This window comes from Chiloscyllium plagiosum, unplaced genomic scaffold (genome assembly GCF_037043375.1).
Source record: "Chiloscyllium plagiosum isolate Xiang-an unplaced genomic scaffold, Cpla_swu_hap1 HiC_scaffold_35, whole genome shotgun sequence".
NCBI classification, from domain to species: Eukaryota; Metazoa; Chordata; class Chondrichthyes; order Orectolobiformes; family Hemiscylliidae; genus Chiloscyllium; species Chiloscyllium plagiosum.
The window spans coordinates 3,236,387-3,255,828 of NW_028270173.1; the positions used below are offsets into that span (position 1 = coordinate 3,236,387).

General features: G+C 43.8%; 1 protein-coding gene across 6 annotated transcripts in view; it reads right to left on the reverse strand.

Annotated features, from left to right (window-relative positions):
* Positions 1–2,214: 2,214 nt before the first annotated feature.
* The window catches only part of LOC122541480 (hepatic and glial cell adhesion molecule-like), a 143,064-nt gene continuing 125,836 nt past the window's right edge, over positions 2,215–19,442 (reverse strand). For all 6 annotated transcript variants that reach the window (XM_087979114.1, XM_087979117.1, XM_087979115.1 and 3 more), the window contains one exon: positions 2,215–2,669. The gene's annotated coding sequence lies outside the window, so the exon portion shown is untranslated. The remainder of the gene's footprint in view (positions 2,670–19,442) is intronic.

Consider the following 19,442-nt stretch of genomic DNA (forward strand, 5'->3'; position numbering starts at 1 on the left):
TTTGAATTACTTAATCTACCAGGTATAACTGCCTCCTGAAACAAAGCATCCAGGTAACTCTCCCCCTCCCGGATGCGGCGCAGAGTTTGAAGCTCAGATTCCAGATCATCAATTCTGATCCGGAGTTTCTCCAGCAACCAACACTTGCTGCAGATGTGGTCACTACTGTTCACAATGGGATCAGCCAGCTCCCACATCATACAGTTGCAGCACATCACAAGTCCAGTCATAACTACTTATTTAACTAACTTTTGCAATTTATGATTGAGGTCTACAAAATCATGAGAGGTATAGAAAGGGTGGATAGCAAGAAGCTTTTTCCCAGAATGGGGGACTCAATTACTAAGGATCATGAGTGAGGAGGGAAAAGTTTAAGGGAGATATGAGTGGAAAGGTCTTTACACAATGGGTGGTGGGTGCCTGGAATGTGTTGCCATCAGAGGTGGTAGAGGCGGGGACGATAGCGTCATTTAAGATGTGTTTTGACAGATACATGAATGGGCAGGGAGCAGAGAGATACAGATCCTTAGAAAATAGGTGACAGGATTAGATATATGATATGGATTGGTGCTTGCTTGGAGGGCCAAAGGTCCTGTTCCTGTGTTGTAATTTTCTTTGTTCTTGTTCTTTGTATGATACTAAAGTAGGGAGAATATGGATTTGTAAGGATGATGCTGAGTGACTTCAGAGGAATGTTGACAAGTTGAACAAATGGTCCAACATCTGTGGATGAAGTTCAAAGCAGCATATTGTAAGGTAATGCATTTGATCAAAGAAACATGGAGAAACAATGTAGGCTCAATGGTACATTTTTGAGAGGAGTACAGGAGTATAGAGGATGTGCTACACCTCTACAAATCATTGGTCAGACTGCATTCAGAGTATTGTGTTTGGTTCTGGGCATCTTATTTAAAGAAGGATGTTAAATCCCTGGAGACAGTTCAAATGAGATTTACTAGAATTATATCAGGAATGAGGGATTTTAGATATAAGGTAAAATTAGAGAGATCTGGCTTTTTCTTCTTGAAGCAGAGAAGATTAAGAGGGAACATTATTGAGATGTTCAATATTAGGAAAAACTTTGACAGAGTAAGGAAGGATATATTGTTTCCACTGATTGGTATGTCAGTAATGGGGGTGGGTCACAATTTTAAGATTATCAGCAAGAGAGCTAGGAGTGAGATGAGGAGAAACTTCATTACTCAGAGAGTTGTTAGAATTTGGAATACTTGGGAGAGTGATGGAAGTGGGTTCCACAGGAGATTTCAGAAGAGAGCTGGATATATATATATATATTTGAAAGTGATGAAGTTAGAGAAGCACAAAGTTAGGGCTAGAGAGTGGGACTAGCGAGGTAGCTCTTTAGGGAGCCGATGCTAACAGAATGGATCAAATGGCCTCCTTCTATACTGTAAAATTCTTTGATTCTACAATTCTATCATCCCAAATCCTTACTCGTCATCTTAAACTCACCCCTCATCCCAAATCCTCACCAGCTATCTTAAATACTCACCCCTCATCCTAAATCCTCACCCGTCATCTTAAATCCTCACCCGTCATCCTAAATACTCACCCCTCATCCTAAATCCTCACCCGTCATCTTAAATCCTCACCCCTCATCCTAAATACTCACCCCTCATCTTAAATCTTTACCCCTCATCCTAAATACTCACCCCTCATCCTAAATCCTCACCCGTCATCTTAAATCCTCACCCCTCATCCTAAATACTCACCCCTCATCTTAAATCCTCACCCCTCATCCTAAATTCTCACCCGTCATCTTAAATCCTCACCCCTCATCCTAAATCCTCACCCGTCATCTTAAATACTCACCCATCATCTTTAATCCTCACCTGTCACACCAAATCCTCACCCGTTATCTTAAATACTCACCTGTCATCCCGAATCCTCATCCATGACCCTGATTCAACCAAATGCAGATACACCACTGTTATGGCACAGTTTGGGGTTCTTCCATTGTGAACTGACTGGCTTGCTATTGTCAGGATCACTGCCTTTATGTGCTGTCTATGGTCATTCTTGAACAACCTCTGAGCCAATAAGTGGTAGGTTATGGTCAACCCAATTGTGTCCAGAATTTACAGCTCACAAGTAAAAGAGGAACATGCGATTATAATCAATGGAATGAATGTAATGGATTCTAGTCTTGAAACGAGAAACAAACACAGATATGCCAGAAGCAAGAACACAAGGTCAGTCTACAACAGGTAGTGTTTATTAAACAATCCACTGAAAATCAAAACAATATGACTGTGATAAATAGCAAAAAAAACCTGCCTCAAACTTTTGGCCATTTTCTTTATCAGCTCCTGTTTGAAGTGGACTTTTCCCTTTAAGATAATAAATTTAATCTGATTGTGAATAACTTTATTTTGCCAAACTGGGATCAACAATGACAGAAACCTATCTTGCAGATTGTACGAAAAGCACAGTACGTGAAATCCAATACCATTGTCATTTTCTCATTTCCTCATCATATCTTATAAAATTCAGATTGACACAGATCCTGCATTCTTTCGCTGCTAGTACTCCCACCACCTTTTTCCATCTCCTTTCTAAATACACTTGTTTTCCAACATTTCCTTCTTGGAGCAGTGAGATGCAAGAGTTTGTTGATTGGAACTTGTAGAATATCACAGCAACAGGCACTGAAAAAAGGGATGTAATTATGATGTTGGTTGAGTTGAAAAATACAGAATATTTTTGTCATGAAAGTAGATCATAGTCATTTGGCACTTAGCTGAAAAAAGACATATGCTGTTGAAGCATTCTGTCTTGCACTCATCAGGACTGAATCTCACGAATACCAAATCTCAAAGGGAGCAACAATTTGTACCACATAAGAAAACATAACTAATTGGCTGACACGGGTACTCTGGCTCAGATGTTTCCATAGGGAATGCATCACAAACAATTATTTCTCAAATATTCCTTTAAATTCCCAAAGGCAAGGTGACTGATTTGTTGAGGTCAATATCATGGACAGCACACCAGGGAATAGTTGTTCCCTCATGTCTATCTAAGTGGAAAAATCACAATGCTTGGACATGTTCTTTCTGTATGTAGAGACAGGACTCTGTGTCTGAATATGTATGTTCTAGTAGGCAGAAGTAGAATACATTGTAAGCCTGACTGATAACCCTAAATTGATTATTAGTGTAATTCTTAGTGTTCTCAGTCAAAGTGCAACCTTGACAGTTTGTTTCTTTTTCAACAATGTAAAGTCGATTAGTTACACTTACAAACATACAGAAATCAGAAATATGATTCAGATCTAAAATAGGCCCAATTTTGGTTTGACATTCTTCTGGCTCACTGGGTTACGCTGAGAAGAAGGCTTTAGATTAGATTTGGATTGTTTTGAGCGAGAGTTGGCACAGAAGACAATCATCTGAATAAGCTTCAGATTTTGTGATGTTTAATAAATCACAGCTGAGCTTATTAAAGAGAGTGAGGATTGCAGATGCTGGAAAGTCAGAGTTGATAAAATGTGGAAAAAGCAAAGCAGGTCAAGCAGCATCAGAGGAGCAGGAGAATCAATGTTTCGTGCAGGACCAGTCCTGGTGAAGGGTCCTGTTTGAAACGTCAACTCTCCTGCCCCTCTCATGCTGCTTGAGCTGCCGTGATTTTTCCAGGTCCACATTTTATCGACTCAGGACATAAGAGATCAATTTTCAAACAGAATTAAAATCTGTGTGTTAGTGCCAATCAGAAACCAGTAAATCGGGGTTTCAAAGTGAAACATTTCATCGAATGTTAGAATTATATAACACCAGAATGGTGGTTGAAATAAACCAGGAAATTACAGACCAGTGACTCGCACATCAGTGATAGGGAAAGTACTGGGGAAAACTTTGAAGGAAAACAATTAATCTCCACTTGGAGAGACAAGGTTTGATCAGGGATAGTCATCATGGCTTTGTCAGAGGGAGGTCCTGCCTAACAAATTTGATAGAATTTTTTTGAGGAGATGACCAGGTGTATAGATGACCAGGTGTGTAGATGGGGGAGGGCAGTTCATGTGATTTATGTGGATTTCAGCAAAGCCTTTGACAAGGTCCCACATGGAAGACTGATGAAGGAGATAAAGGCACATGGGATTCAGGGTAACTTGTTGAGTTGGATCCAAAATTAGTGAGGGGAGACAGAGAGGTAAAAGGCTGTTTGGATTGAAAGTTGGTTGGCTGATAGGAAACAAAGAGTAGTGATAAATGGCTCCATTTCGGAATGGCAGGCAGTGACCAGTGGGGTACCGCAGGGATCAGTACTGGGACCACAGCTTTTTATATATATGTTAATGATATAGAAGATGGTATTAATAATAACATTAGCAAATTTGCTGATGATACTAAGCTGGATGGCAGGGTGAAATGTGATGAGGATGTTGGGAGATTACAGGGTGACCTGGACAAGTTTGGTGAGTGGTCAGAAACATGGCAGATGCAGTTTAATGTGGATAAATGTATGGTTATCCACTTTGGTGGCAAGAACAGGAAGGCAGATTACTACCTCAATGGAATCAATTTAGGTAAAGGGGCAGTACAGAGAGATCTGGGTGTTCTTGTACACCAGTCAATGAAGGTAAGCATGCAGGTACAGCAGGTAGTGAAGGAGGCTAATCGCATGCTGGCCTTCATAACAAGAGGGATTGAGTATAGAAGCAAAGAGGTGCTTCTGCAGCTGTACAGGGCCCTGGTGAGACCACACCTGGAGTACTGTGTGCAGTTCTGGTCTCCAAATTTGAGGAAAGACATTCTGGCTATTGAGGGAGTGCAGCGTAGGTTCGCGAGGTCAATTCCTGGAATGGTGGGATTACCTTACACTGAAAGACTGGAGCTTGTATACCCTTGAGTTTAGAAGACTGAGAGGGGATCTGATTGAGACATATAAGATCATTAAAGGATTGGACACTGGAGGCAGGAAACATGTTTCCGCTGATGGGTGAGTGCAGAACCAGAGGACACAGCTTAAAAATACGGGGTAGACCATTTAGGACAGAGATGAGGAGAAACTTCTTCACCCAGAGCGTGGTGGCTGTGTGGAATGCTCTGCCCCAGAGGGCAGTGGAGGCCCAGTCTCTGGATTCATTTAAGAAAGAGTTGGATAGAGCTCTCAAAGATAGTGAAATCAAGGGTTATGGAGATAAGGCAGGAACAGGATATTGATTAAGGATGATCAGCCATGATTATATTGAATGGTGGTGGAGGCTCGAAGGGCAGAATGGCCTACTCCTGCATCAGTACTACATTCCTTCTTGCTTGTGATATTGATAAGAATGCTGCAAATATGATAAGTAAGCTTGCCGATGACATGAAGCTTGGTCAGGTGATTGACAGTGAGGAAGGAGGTGCTCGGTTACAGAAAGATACAGACAGATTGGTCAGATGGACAGATCAGTGGCAGATAGAATTTAACCCTGAAAAGTGTGAGATGATGTACTTTGGAAGAAGTAACTAAACAATGCAGTACTCAGTAATGGCAGCACACTTGGAAGCTCGGAGCACCAGAGGGATCTTGGGATGTTTGTCCTCAGGTCCCTGAAGGTGGCAGGACAGGTTAATAGGGTAGTTACGATGGCAAATGGGACACTTGCCTTTATCAGTAGAGGCAAAGATTATAAGAGAAGGGAGATTATTTTGGAGCTGTACAGGACTTTGGTTAGGCCACATCCAGAGTACAGTGTGCAGTTCTGGTCGGGGAGAAAGTGAGGTCTGCAGATGCTGGAGATCAAAGTTGAAACTTTATTGCTGGAACAGCACAGCAGGTCAGGCAGCATCCAGGGAACAGGAGATTCGACGTTTCGGGCACAGGCCCTTCTTCAGGAAAGTTCTGGTCTCCAGACTAGAGGAAGGATGTGGTTGCACTGGAAACAGTGTAGAGGAGATTCACGAGGGTTGCCTGAATGGAGCTGTTTAACGATGAAGAGAGGCTGGATAAGCTTCAGTTGCTCTCTTCGATCAAATATAGTACAGGAACAGGTCCTTTGGCCCTCCAAGCTTCTACCACCACATTTTGCCCTTCCATACTCCAGCTCCTTGAAAACTGTGTTAGGGAATTGGAGCTGGAGCTGGATGAACTACAGATAATTCAGGAGGCTGAGGGGGTAATTGAGAGGAGTTACCAGGAGTTGGTCACTCCTAAGGCCCAGGACAAGGATAAATGGGTTACAGTTAGGGGGAGGAAAGGGGACAGACAGACAGTGCAGAGATCCCCTGTGGACATCCCCCTCAGCAATAAGCATACCGTTTTAGATACTGCTGGGGGGGGATGACCTACCAGAGGAAAGCCATAGCAGTTCTCTGGCACTGAGCCTGACACTGTGGCAAATAAAGGAAGGGAGAAAGTGAGGACTGCAGATGCTGGAGATCAGAGCTGAAAATGTGTTGCTGGAAAAGCGCAGCAGGTCAGGCAGCATCCAAGGAACAGGAGAATCGACGTTTCGGGCATGAGCCCTTCTTCAGGAATTCCTGAAGAAGGGCTCATGCCCGAAACGTCGATTCTCCTGTTCCAAAGAAAAGAAGGGGCCACAATAGAAAAGTATTCATGGTAGGGACTCGATAGTTAGGGGAATCGACAGGAGACTTTGTGGTCAGGATCGGGATTCCCAGAAGGTATGTTGCCTCCCTGGTGCCAGCGTCCGGGACGTCTCCGATCGGGTGTATAAAGTTCTAAAAGGGGAGGGTGGACAGCCAGAAATCGTGTTACATATTGGCACTAATGATATAGCCAGGAAAATGATCGAGGATATAAAAAGTGATTTCAGGGAGTTAGGATGGAAGCTGCAAAGCAGGACGAACAGAGTAGTGTTCTCTAGTTTACTACCGGTGCCACGAGATAGCGAGGCGAGGAACAGGGAGTGGACGCAGCTTAACACGTGGCTGCGCAGCTGGTGTAGGAGGGAGGGCTTCAGATATGTAGATAATTGGGATGCCTTCTGGGGAAGGTGGGACCTGTACAAGAAGGACGGGTTGCATCTGAACTGGAAGGGGACCAATATCCTGGGTGGAAGGTTTGCTCGAGTAGTTCGAGAGGGTTTAAACTAGTATGTCAGGGGGGTGGAACCTGAGCTGTATACCAGAGGTGAGAGTTGATGCAGATAAGGCAATAGCAAGAGGTAGACCAGCTAGTGGGAAGGATTTTCCAGGGAAGGAAGCAAGGGATAAGGTAAAGTGTGTTTGCTTTAACGCAAGGAGTATCAGGAATAAAAGTGATGAACTTAGAGCATGGATCAGTACCTGGTGCTGTGATGTTGTGGCCATAACAGAGACATGGGTTTCTCAGGGGCAGGAATGATTGCTGGATGTTCAAGGGTTTAGAGCATTTAAAAAGAATAGGGAGGGGGGGAAAAGAGGAGGGGGTGTAGCACTACTAATCAGAGGGGGTATCACAGCTACAGAAGCTTCCATTGTCGAGGAAGATCTGCCGACCGAGTCAGTATGGGTGGAAATTAGGAACAGCAAGGGAGCAGTCACCTCTTTAGGGGTTTACTACAGGCCCCCCAATAGCAGCAGGGAGATGGAAGAAAGCATAGCTCGGCAGATTTTGGAAAAGTGTGGACGTAGTAGGGTTGTTGTAATGGGTGACTTTAACTTTCCCAATATTGATTGGAACCTCCTTCGAGCAGAAGATTTGAATGGAGCTGTTTTTGTAAGGTGTGTTCAGGAGGGTTTCCTAACTCAGTACATTGACAGGCCGACGAGGGGAGAGGCCATTATAGACTAAGTGCTCGGAAACGAGCCGGGGCAGGTATCAGATCTTGTGGTGGGAGAGCATTTTGGTGATAGTGACCACAACTGCCTCACATTCTCCATAGCTATGGAGAAGGAGAGGATTAGGCAAAATGAAAGGATATTTAATTGGGGAAGAGGAAACTATGATGCGATTAAACATGAGTTAGGAAGCATGGACTGGAAGCAATTGTTCCATGGTAAAGGCACTATAGACATGTGGAGACTGTTTAAGAAACAGTTGTTGCAAGTGATGAATAAATATGTCCCTCTGAGACAGGCAAGAAGGGGTAAGATAAAGGAACCTTGGATGACGAGAGCTGTGGAGCTTCTCGTCAAAAGGAAAAAGGTAGCTTACATAAGGTGGAGGAAGCTAGGATCAAGCTCAGCTCTACAGAATTACACAGGCAAGGAAGGAGCTTAAAAATAGTCTGAGGAGAGCCAGGAGGGGGCACGAGAAAGGTTTGGCAGAACGGATTAGGGAGAACACAAAGGCATTTTATACTTATGTGAGGAATAAGAGAATGGTCAAAGAAAGAGTAGGGCCGATCAGGGATAGGGAATTTGTGTGTGGAGTCTGAGAAGGTAGGGGAAGCCCAAAATGAGTTTTTTGCTTCTGTCTTTACAAAAGAAACAAACTTTGTAGTGAATGAAACCTTTGAAGAGCAGGTGTGCATGCTGAAATGGATAGAGACAGAGGAAGCTGATGTGCTGAAAATTTTGTCAAACATTAAGATTGACAAGTCGCCAGGCCCGGACCAGATTTGTCCTCGGCTGCTTTGGGAAACGAGAAATGCAATTGCTTCGCCACTTGTGAAGATCTTTGCATCCTTGCTCTCCACCGGAGTCGTACCTGAGGACTGGAGAGAGACAAATGTAATTCCTCTCTTCAAGAAAGGAAATTGGGAAATCCCCGGCAACTACAGACCAGTCAGTCTCACGTCTGTTGTCTGCAAGATGTTAGAAAGGATTCTGAGGGATAGGATTTATGACCATCTGGAAGAGCATGGCTTGATTAAATGCAGTCAATACGGCTTTGTGAGGGGCAGGTCATGCCTCACAAACCTTATCGAGTTCTTTGAGGATGTGACTAGAAAAGTTGATGAGGGTCGAGCTGTGGATGTGGTGTATATGGACTTCAGCAAGGCATTTGATAAGGTTCCCCATGGTAGGCTCATTCAGAAGATCAGGAGGAATGGGATACAGGGGAACATAGCTGTCTGGATACAGAATTGGCTGGCCAACAGAAGACAGTGAGTGGTAGTAGAAGGAAAATATTCTGCCTGGAAGTCTGTGTGAGTGGTGTTCCACAGGGCTCTGTCCTTGGGCCTCTATTGTTTGTAATTTTTATTAATGACTTGGATGAGGGGATTGAAGGATGGGTCAGCAAGTTTGCAGATGACACAAAGGTTGGAGGTGTCGTTGACAGTATAGAGGGCTGTTGTAGGCTGCAGCGGGATATTGACAGGATGCAGAGATGGGCTGAGAGGTGGCAAATGGAGTTCAACCTGGATAAATGTGAGGTGATGCATTTTGGAAGGTCGAATTTGAAAGCTGAGTACAGGATTAAGGATAGGATTCTTAGCAGTGTGGAGGAACAGAGGGATCTTGGGGTGCAGGTACATAGACCCTTAAAATGGCCACCCAAGTGGACAGGGTTGTTAAGAAAGCATATGGTGTTTTGGCTTTCATTAACAGGGGGATTGAGTTTAAGAGTCGTGAGATCTTGTTGCAGCTCTATAAAACTTTGGTTAGACTGCACTTGGAATACTGCATCCAGTTCTGGTCGCCCTATTATAGGAAAGATGTGGATGCTTTGGAGAGGGTTCAGAGGAGGTTTACCAGGATGTTGCCTGGACTGGAGGGCTTATCTTATGAGGAGAGGTTGACTGAGCTCGGATTTCTTTCATTGGAGAAAAGGAGAAGAAGAGGGGACCTAATTGAAGTATACAAGATAATGAGAGGCATAGATAGAGTCGATAGCCAAAGATTATTTCCCAGGGCAGAAGTGACTAACACGAGGGGTCATAGTTTTAAGCTGGTTGGAGGAAAGTATAGAGGGGATGTCAGAGGCGGGTTCTTTACACAGAGAGTTGTGAGAGCATGGAATGCGTTGCCAGCAGCAGTTGTGGAGGCAGGGTCATTGGGGACATTTGAGAGACTCCTGGACTTGCATATGGTCACAGAAATTTGAGGGTGGATACATGAGGGTCTGTGAGGAGAAAGTGAGGTCTGCAGATGCTGGAGATCAGAGCTGGAAATGTGTTGCTGGAAAAGCGCAGCAGGTCAGGCAGCATCCAGGGAACAGGAGAATCGACGTTTCGGGCATAAGCCCTTCTTCAGGAATGGGGAAAGTTTGTCCAGCAGGCTAAGATAAAAGGTAGGGAGGAAGGACTTGGGGGAGGGGCGTCGGAAATGTGATAGGTGGAAAGAGGTCAAGGTGAGGGTGATAGGTCAGACTGGGGTGGGGACGGAGAGGTCGGGAAGAAGATCTCAGGTTAGGAAGGCGGTGCTGAATTTGATGGATTTGACTGAGACAGGCTGGGGGGAGGGGAAATGAGGAAACTGGTGAAATCCGAGTTCATCCCTTGTGGTTGGAGGGTTCCTAGCCGGAAGATGAGGCGTTCTTCCTCCAACCGTCGTCTTATAAACTTCTGTCAGGTCACCCCTCAACTTTCTGCATTCCAATGAAAACAAACCCAGTCTATCCAACCTTCCTTCATAGCTAAAATCCCCCGTACCAGGCAACATCCTGATATACATTTTCTGTACCTTCGCCAAAACATCCACATCTGTCTGGTAGTGTGGTGACCAGAACTGTACGCAATGTTCTATGCGTGGCATAACTAAAGTTCTATAGAAGGCAAGCATGCCATAGGCCTTTTTTACTACCTTATCTACCTGCGCTGCCACCTTCACTGATCTGTGGACCTACACATCCAAATCTTTCTGCATATCAATACTTCTAAGGGTTCTGCCATTCACTGTATAATTTCCACCTGTACTTGACCTTCCAAAATGCATCACCTCACATTTGTCCGGATTTAAGTCCATCTGCCAATTTTTGCCCATGCCTCCAACTGATCTATATCCTACTGTATCCTCTGACATTGCTCCTCACTATCCGCAACTCCACCAATCTTTGTGTCTTCTGCAGGCTTACCAATTAGACTAGCCAAGTTTTCCTAAAAATAATTTACGTAGTTCAATGAAAAGCAGAGGTCCCAGCACTGATCCCTGTGGAACACCACTAGTCACAACCTCCATTCCAAAAAGCATCCTTACACCGCTACCCTCTTTCCCCAAGACAATCCATTTTGCCAGCTCACCCCGATACCATGTGACTTCATCTTTTGTACCAGTCTGTCATAAGGGACTTTGTCAATGGCTTTACTGGAGTCCATGTAGACAACATCAACTGCTTTTCCCTCATCAATCATCTTCATTATCTCCTCAAAAAACTCGCTCAAGTTAGTAAGGCACAATCTCCTCTGCACAAAATCGTACTGCCTATCACTAATAAGTCCATTGGCCTCTAAATGAAGAGCAGAGATGGCTGAGAGGGGACCTGATAGAGTAGTAGAAGATTATGAGAGGCATGGTCAGGGTGAACAGGAAGCAGCTGCTCCCCTCAGTCAAGGAGTCTATAATAAGTGGGCAGAATTTTAATGTGAAAGGCAGGAGGTTTAGAGGGGATTTGAGGAAACGTTTTCACATGGTGGGAATCTGGAATACACTGCCTGGGAGGGAGTTGAGGCAGAAAACCTCACAACCTTGAAAATATACTTGGAGGAGCTCCTGAAATGTCATAATATTCAAGGCTATGGACCTAGTGTGGGAAAGTAGGACTACAGTAGAAAGGATCAGTATGTGTCTGCGAAAATGAAGGAGAAGGCTGGCAAGATTTGGGAACCTTTGATAACAAGACGAATTGAGAGCTGAATCAACAAGATAAAGGAGGTATGTGTACGGCTTAGGAAAAGACAGACAAACAGAGCCCTCAAAGAGTGCAAAGGTAGCATGGAAGAATTCAGACAAAGAATTAGAAGGGCTAAAGGCAGCCATGTAATGCCTTCAGCAAATAGGATTAAGGAAAATCCTAAGGCATTTTATACATATATACGGATAAGGAGCAAGATGGTAGCTATGGAAAGGTCAGGCCAATCAAGGAGAAAGGAGAAGGACATGATGGATGGAGGGGTATGTTGATATTAGAGGGCATGGTCAATATAAAGGAGGTGGTGTGGATGTTTCAAAAGCCATTAAGGTGGACAAGTCCCCAGGACCTGATGGATCTATCCCACAATGCTGAGGGAAGCAGGGTGAGGAAATTACTGGGGCCTTGTCTGAAATCTTTGTATCTTCTCTAGGAGAGGTCCCAGAGGACTGGGGAGTAGCCGTTATTCCTTTGTTTAAGAAGGCCAACGGGGATAATCCAGGAAGTTACAGGCTGATAAGCCTTACATCAATGGTAGGGGAATTATTGGAGAGAATGCATTTACTCACATTTGGAAAAATATGGACTTATTAGTGATAAGCAACATGGCTTTGTGCAGAGAAGGTCATGTGGCACAAACTTGATTTTTTTTTTGAGCAAGTGACAAAGATGATTGATGAGGGCAGGGCGGTGGATGTTGTCTATGTGAAACTTAGCAAAGCCTTTGAGAAGATCCGTCATAGCAGGCTAATATAGAAGGTGAAATCAAATGGGATCCATAGTGAGCTGGTAAGATGGATTCAGAACTGGCTTATTTATAGGAAATAGAGAGTAGTGGTGGAAGGGTGTTTTTCAGACTGGATATTTGTGATCAGTAGTATTCTGTATCGATCATTGCTGGGTCCCCCGTTGTTTGTAATAGACAGAAATGATTTGGAGGAGAAATTAGATGGCCTGATTAAAAAGTTTGCAGAGGACAGGAAGAGCTGCAGATAGTGAGGAGGATTACCAGAGAAGACAAAGGTTATAGATGGGCTGGAGATTTAGGCAGAGAAATAGCAGATAGAGTTCAATCCAGACAAATACGTGGTGGTGATGCATCTAGTAAGTTTAAAGGAGATGCGAGAGGTAAGATTTTTACAGAGTAAGTGCCTGGAATGGATGAGATAGCAGAAGCGGATACAGTAGCAACATTTAGTTGTTTGGCCTTTTAGATTAGATTAGATTCCCTACAGTATGGAAACAGGCCCTTCGGCCCAACAAGTCCACACTGACCCTCTGAAGAGTAACTCACCTAACACTATGGGCAGTTTAGCATGGCCAATTCACCTGACCTGCACATCTTTGGATTGTGGGAGGAAACCGGAACACCTGGAGGAAACCCACGCAGACATGAGGAGAATGTGCAAACTCCACACAGTTACCCGAGGCTGGAATTGAACCTGGCTCTCTGGCGCTGTGAGACAACAGTGCTAACTACTGAGCCACCGTGCCGCCCTGATTATACTCCAGAGATTCGAATGTCTAACAAACCTCACCACAATCCGACAACCGCTTCATGATTAAAGGACTACAACTGCTTTGAGTGAGAGATCTGAAACAGATAGCTTCAAAATCTAGACCAGTGTGAATCAATGCTGTGTTAGAGACAGCAAACTATTCAAAATCTACCCGAGAGTGGGTACTCATCCCATCAAAGATAAATGTCCCTCTGGTGTATGTATTAAATATCATCTAGATGAAAAACTCTTTAACCTCAGTCACCTCCATTCTAAAACTAACTGAGACACCATAGACATAAAAGGCAGACAGTCTGATTATAATGGGAGTTGGGACGTCGTGCTGAGTTTGTACAGGATGTTGGTGAGGCTTCCTCTGGAACACTGTGTCCCGTTCTGATTGCCCTATTATAGGAAGGATATTATTAAGCTGGAAACGGTTCAGAAAAGATTTACCAGAATGTCACCAGGACTGGAAGGTTTGAGTTTTAGGGAGAGACTGAATAGGCTGGCACCTTTTTTCACTGGAGTGGAGGAGGTTGAGGGGTGACCTTATAGAGGTTTTAAAATCTTGAGGGTATTGATAAGGTGAATGGCAGTAGTCTTTTCCCTATGGTGGGGAATGTCAAGACTAGGGGACATATTTTTAAGGTGAGAGGACAAGATTTAAAAAGGGCATGGGGGCAACTTTTTTACACAGAGAGTGGTTTGTACGTGGAATGAACTGCTGGATGAAGTGGTGGTTGTGAACACAGATACAATGTTTAAAAGACATTTGGATAAGTACATGAATAAGAAATATTTGGATGGAAATGGGTCAAACACAGGCAGATGGGACTATTTAGTTTGGTCAGCAGGGTCTACTTCCATGTTGTATGACTCGATGACTCACTAACTGCAGTGTCATTGCCAAATTTGTGAGCCATCTTCATCTACATAGAACATAGAACATAGAAGAATACAGCGCAGTACAGGCCCTTGGGCCCTCGATGTTGCGCCGATCCAAGCCCACCTAAACTACACTAACCCACTATCCTCCATATACCTATCCAATGCCCTCTTAAATGCCCATAAAGAGGGAGAGTCCACCACTGTTACTGGCAGGGCATTCCATGAACTAACGACTCGCTGAGTGAAGAACCTACCCCTAACATCAGTCCTATATCTACCCCCCCTTAATTTAAAGCTATGCCCCCTTGTAATACCCGACTCAATACGCGGGAAAAGGTTCATACTGTCGACCCTATCTAACCCCCTAATCATCTTGTACACCTCAATCAAGTCACCCCTAAACCTTCTTTTCTCTAGTGAAAACAGCCCCAAGTGCCTCAGTCTTTCCTCATACGATTTTCCTTTCATACCAGGCAACATCCTGGTAAACCTCCTCTGCACCCGTTCCAATGCCTCCACATCCTTCCTATAGTATGGCGACCAAAACTGCACACAATATTCCAGATGCGGCCGTACCAGAGTCTTATACAACTGCATCATGACCTCAGGACTCCAGAACTCAATTCCTCTACCAATAAAAGCCAGTACGCCATATGCCTTCCTCACCGCACTATTTACCTGGGTGGCAACTTTCAGAGATCTGTGTACATAGACACCAAGATCCCTCTGCTCATCCACACTACCAAGTATCCGACCATTAGCCCAGTACCCCATCTTTTTGTTATTCTTCCCAAAGTGAATCACCTCGCACTTAGCTACATTGAATTCCATCTGCCACCTTTCTGCCCAGCTCTGCAGCTTCTCTATATCCTGCTGTAACCTGCCACATGCTTCCTCACTGTCAACAACTCCTCCGACTTTCGTGTCATCCGCAAACTTGCTCACCCAACCTTCTAACCCCTCTTCCAGGTCATTTATAAAAATGACAAACAGCAATGGTCCCAAAACAGATCCTTGCGGAACACCGCTAGTGACGGCACTCCATGAAGAAACTTTGCCATCAACTACTACCCTCTGTCTTCTTCCATCCAGCCAATTCCTAATCCAAACCTCCAACTCACCCTCAATGCCATATCTCCGTATTTTCTGCAGTAGCCTACCATGGGGAACCTTATCGAACGCCTTACTAAAATCCATATATACCACATCTACCGCTTTCCCCTCATCAACCTCCTTCGTCACCTTTTCAAAGAATTCAATAAGGTTTGTGAGGCACGACTTGCCCTTCACAAAACCATGCTGACTATCCTTGATCACATTATTCCTATCTAGATGTGCATAAATCCTATCCCTTACAATTCTCTCTAAGAAATCTCTTTAATTCTGCAAACAATTTTGTCCCGAAATGTTATCAAACAAAACTCAGATATTATCTACACCTAGTGAGTAAAGTATTACACTTCCGAGGTGTGAAAGGAGAGAATCTGGAATACGTTGGCTTCCCCATGGTACATCTGTTCCCGGAAGTCACTAGTAACAGTGAGAGGAACACCAGATCAGCTGGTACCTTTTCCAAAATATACAACAAAGACCTTGAGCGTCAACAAAACTCCACATGTGTAGAACAGTTGCTGTCAGCACCCTCATGGATGGGACTGTGTATCAATAACACAGATTAGAATGGAAGAAATTCTGCCAATAATGTCTTTTGATCTGGGGGTTGATGGCGAATGACCTTGCTCACCAATTAAGCAAAATGGAGACAATTTGTCTATCACATTGCTTCACACTGTGTTGCAGTTGCAACATCTTAACAATGAGACAGAGCAGCAACAGAGAAGGAATAGAAGAAAATCTTGAAATGCAGATCCTACTACTTCAAGGGACATCTAGCTTCATGTGTCCTAAGATCTGTAGGTTGACAATTGCATTAGTCACAACACTATCCTTGCATCAACATTATCCTGAAATCAAAAGAAAGCCTCCACCAACTGGTTCATCTTCATTCACTCTGTTACACAATAAAACTCTAACACACTTGGCAAATATGATTTCCCTTTCACAAAACCATGCTGACTTTGCCTGATAGTATTACCATTTTCACAATGCCCTGCTACAACCTCCTTAATAATGGATTCTGGCATTTTTCCAATGATAGATAATAAACAAAGTGGCCCATAGTTTTCTGCTTTCTGTCTTATCCTTCCTTGAACAGAGTTTTGCATTTGTAATTTCCCAATCCAAAGGGATCTTTCTAGAACCTAGAAATGCTGAAAGAATACAACCAATGCATCCAAACACCTGCCTTAAAATTTTAAGCTAATAGCCATTAAATTTAGGATCTATCAGCCTTTATTCCCACTAGTCCTCCTCATACTTTTTCTCTATTGATTGTTATTTTCTCCTCTGTTTTTAATCCTATTTTTATATTATTCTGGGGATGTTTTGTGTACCTCCCACTGTGAAGACAAAAGACTTGTTCAAAAAAGGATACAAACAGTTTACAGAGAGATATTGGTAGGTTAAGTAAATGGGCCAAAAAGTGGCAAATTGTGTATAAAATGACAAAATGGAAAGTTGCTCATTTTGGAAGGGAGAACAAAAGAAGAGAGTATTATTTAAATAGAGAAAAACTGCAGAAAGCTGAATCACAAGGGGCTTGATGGGACTTGTGCACGAAGCATAGAAAGTTAGTACACAGATAGAGCAGGTAATCAGAAAGGCAAATTGAATTTTGACCCATATTTAAAGGGGTTCGGAGGTTTAGAGCTGGGAACCCGTATAAGGTGCTGGTGACACCACATCTGGAGTACTGTGAGCAGTTTTGGCTCCCTTAATTAGGAAAATATATCATTTCATTGGAAGTAGTTCAGAGAAGGTTCACTCAATTCAACTCAAGACTAGGCATCCATCAACAGTAGCAGAATTGTACTCCAGCATATTCTGCAACCTCATGGTCTGGCAAATCCCCACTCAACCATAAATATCAAGCCAAGGAACAACCCTCGTTCAATGAAGAGTGCAGGACGGCATGCCGGGAGATCTAAAAATGTGTTGTCAACATGGTGAAACCACCCATCAGGACCACTGGCATGCCAAGCAAGTGACAGACAGAGCTAAGCAATCCCACAAACAATGGATCAGATCAAAGCTTTGCAGTCCTGCCACATCCAGTCGTGAATAGTGGTGAAACAATTAAACAACTCATTCGAGGAAGACGTTTCACAGTATTCCTATCTTCACTGATGGAAGAGCCCACCACGTCAATGCAAAAGATAAGACTGAAGCATTTGCAGAAACTTTCAGCCAGAAATGCCAAGTGCACGATCCATCGTGGCTTCCTCCTGTGGGTCCCAGTGTCACAGATACTAGTCTTTAACAAATTCAATTTGCTCCACATGATATTGAGAAGTGGTTGAAGACACTGGATATTAGAAAGGCTATGGGCCCTAACAACAATCCAGCAATAGGACTGGAGACTGTGCTCCAGAACAAGCTCTTCCAGCACAGCACAGTTACAACACTGGCACCTACCTGACAATGTGGAAAATTGCCCAGGTATGTCCTGTACACAAAAAGCAGGACAAATCAAACAGAGCTAATTATCTCCCAACAGTCTATTCTCAATCATTGCTATCAGTGCTATCCAGCAACAGTGCTATCCAGTAGCACCTGCTCAGCAGTAACCTGTTCAGTGATGTTGGATTCTGCCAGGGTCACTTAGCTCCTGATCTCATTACAGCTTTGATTGAAACATGGACAAAAGAGCTTAATTCCAGAGGGGAGGGGAGAGTGACAGCTCTTGACATCAAGGCGACATTCAATGGAGCGTGGTATCAAGGAGCCCTAGCAAAACGGGAATCAATAGTATCGGGGTTGGAGTCTCTTTTGGTTGGAGTCATAATTGGCACATAGGAAGATGGTTATGGTTGTTGGAGGTCAGTCATCACAGCTCCAGGACATCTCTACAGGAGTTCCTCAGGGTAATGTCCTAGGCCGAACCATCTTCAGCTGCTTCATCAACGACCTTCCCTCCATCATAAGATCAGAAGTACTGAAGCAGTCCACGCATAAATGCAACAAGATCTGCACAATATCCAGGCTTAGGCTGACAGGGTAAATGCTAAGAGGATAGAACATAGAAGAATACAGCGCAGTATAGGCCCTTTGGCCCTCGATGTTGCGCCGATCCAAGCCCACCTAACCTATACTAACCCACTATCCTCCATATACCTATCCAATGCCCGCTTAAATGCCCATAAAGAGGGAGAGTCCACCACTGCTACTGGCAGGGCATTCCATGAACTTACGACTCGCTGAGTGAAGAACCTACCCCTAACTTCAGTCCTATCATGGGATGTTTTCCCTCATGGGAGATTCTAGGACCAGACGGTATAGTCTCAGAATAAAATGGCACAAATTTAAGACGGAGGTAAGGAAGAATTTCTTCTCTTAGAAGTTTGTGAATCTTTGGAATTTCACAGACAGCTCTGTATATTTAAGGCTGAGATAGTTAGATTCTTGATCAGTTGGGGTCAATGGTTTTGTGGAAGGACAGGAAAATGGATGTCAGGAATGTCAGATCAACCATGATCCTAATGAATGGTGGAGGAGGCTTACTCCTGTTCCTGTTTCGTGCAGTCTTAAAGCCCTGACACTACCTCCTTTCTTGTTAATAATTCCCTCCTCTCATCCTGAAAATGGTACCAATCCCTCCTCATAGGTTAGTCCTGCCATCCAAAGAATCAGTCTGGTAAACCTTTGTCGCACTTCCTCTTTCACCAGAACATCCTTCCTTAGATAAGGAGACCAAAACTACACACAATGCTCCAGGTGTGATCTCACTAAAAACCTTGTACAACTGCAACAAGATATTCAAGCTCCTGGATTCAAACCCTCTTGCTATGAAGATCAACATATCATTTACCTGCCTATTGCACTTGCGTCTTACCTTTTACTGACCTTCACCTAGATCTTGCTGCATCTCTCCCTTTCCCAAACTATCACCATTCATCTTCCTGTTTTTCCTCCCAAAGTGGATAACTGCATATTTATCCACATTATACTGCATCTGCCATGCATTTCCCACTTATTCTGAGGAAGGGTCACAGGACCCAAAACATTAACCCTGATTTCTCTCCACCAATGCTGCCAGATCTGCTGAGCTTTTCCAGCAATTTCTGTTACGCTGAAGCTTTCCTGCCTCGTCCTCATAGATCACGCTCCCACCAGCATTCTGTCACAAGGAAATTTAAAGATATTACATTTAGTTCCTTCATTTAAATCATTAATAAATATTATGAATGGCTGTGTTGCAAACACTGCTCCCTGCAGGATTCCACTTGGCACTAGCTGCCACTCAGAAAG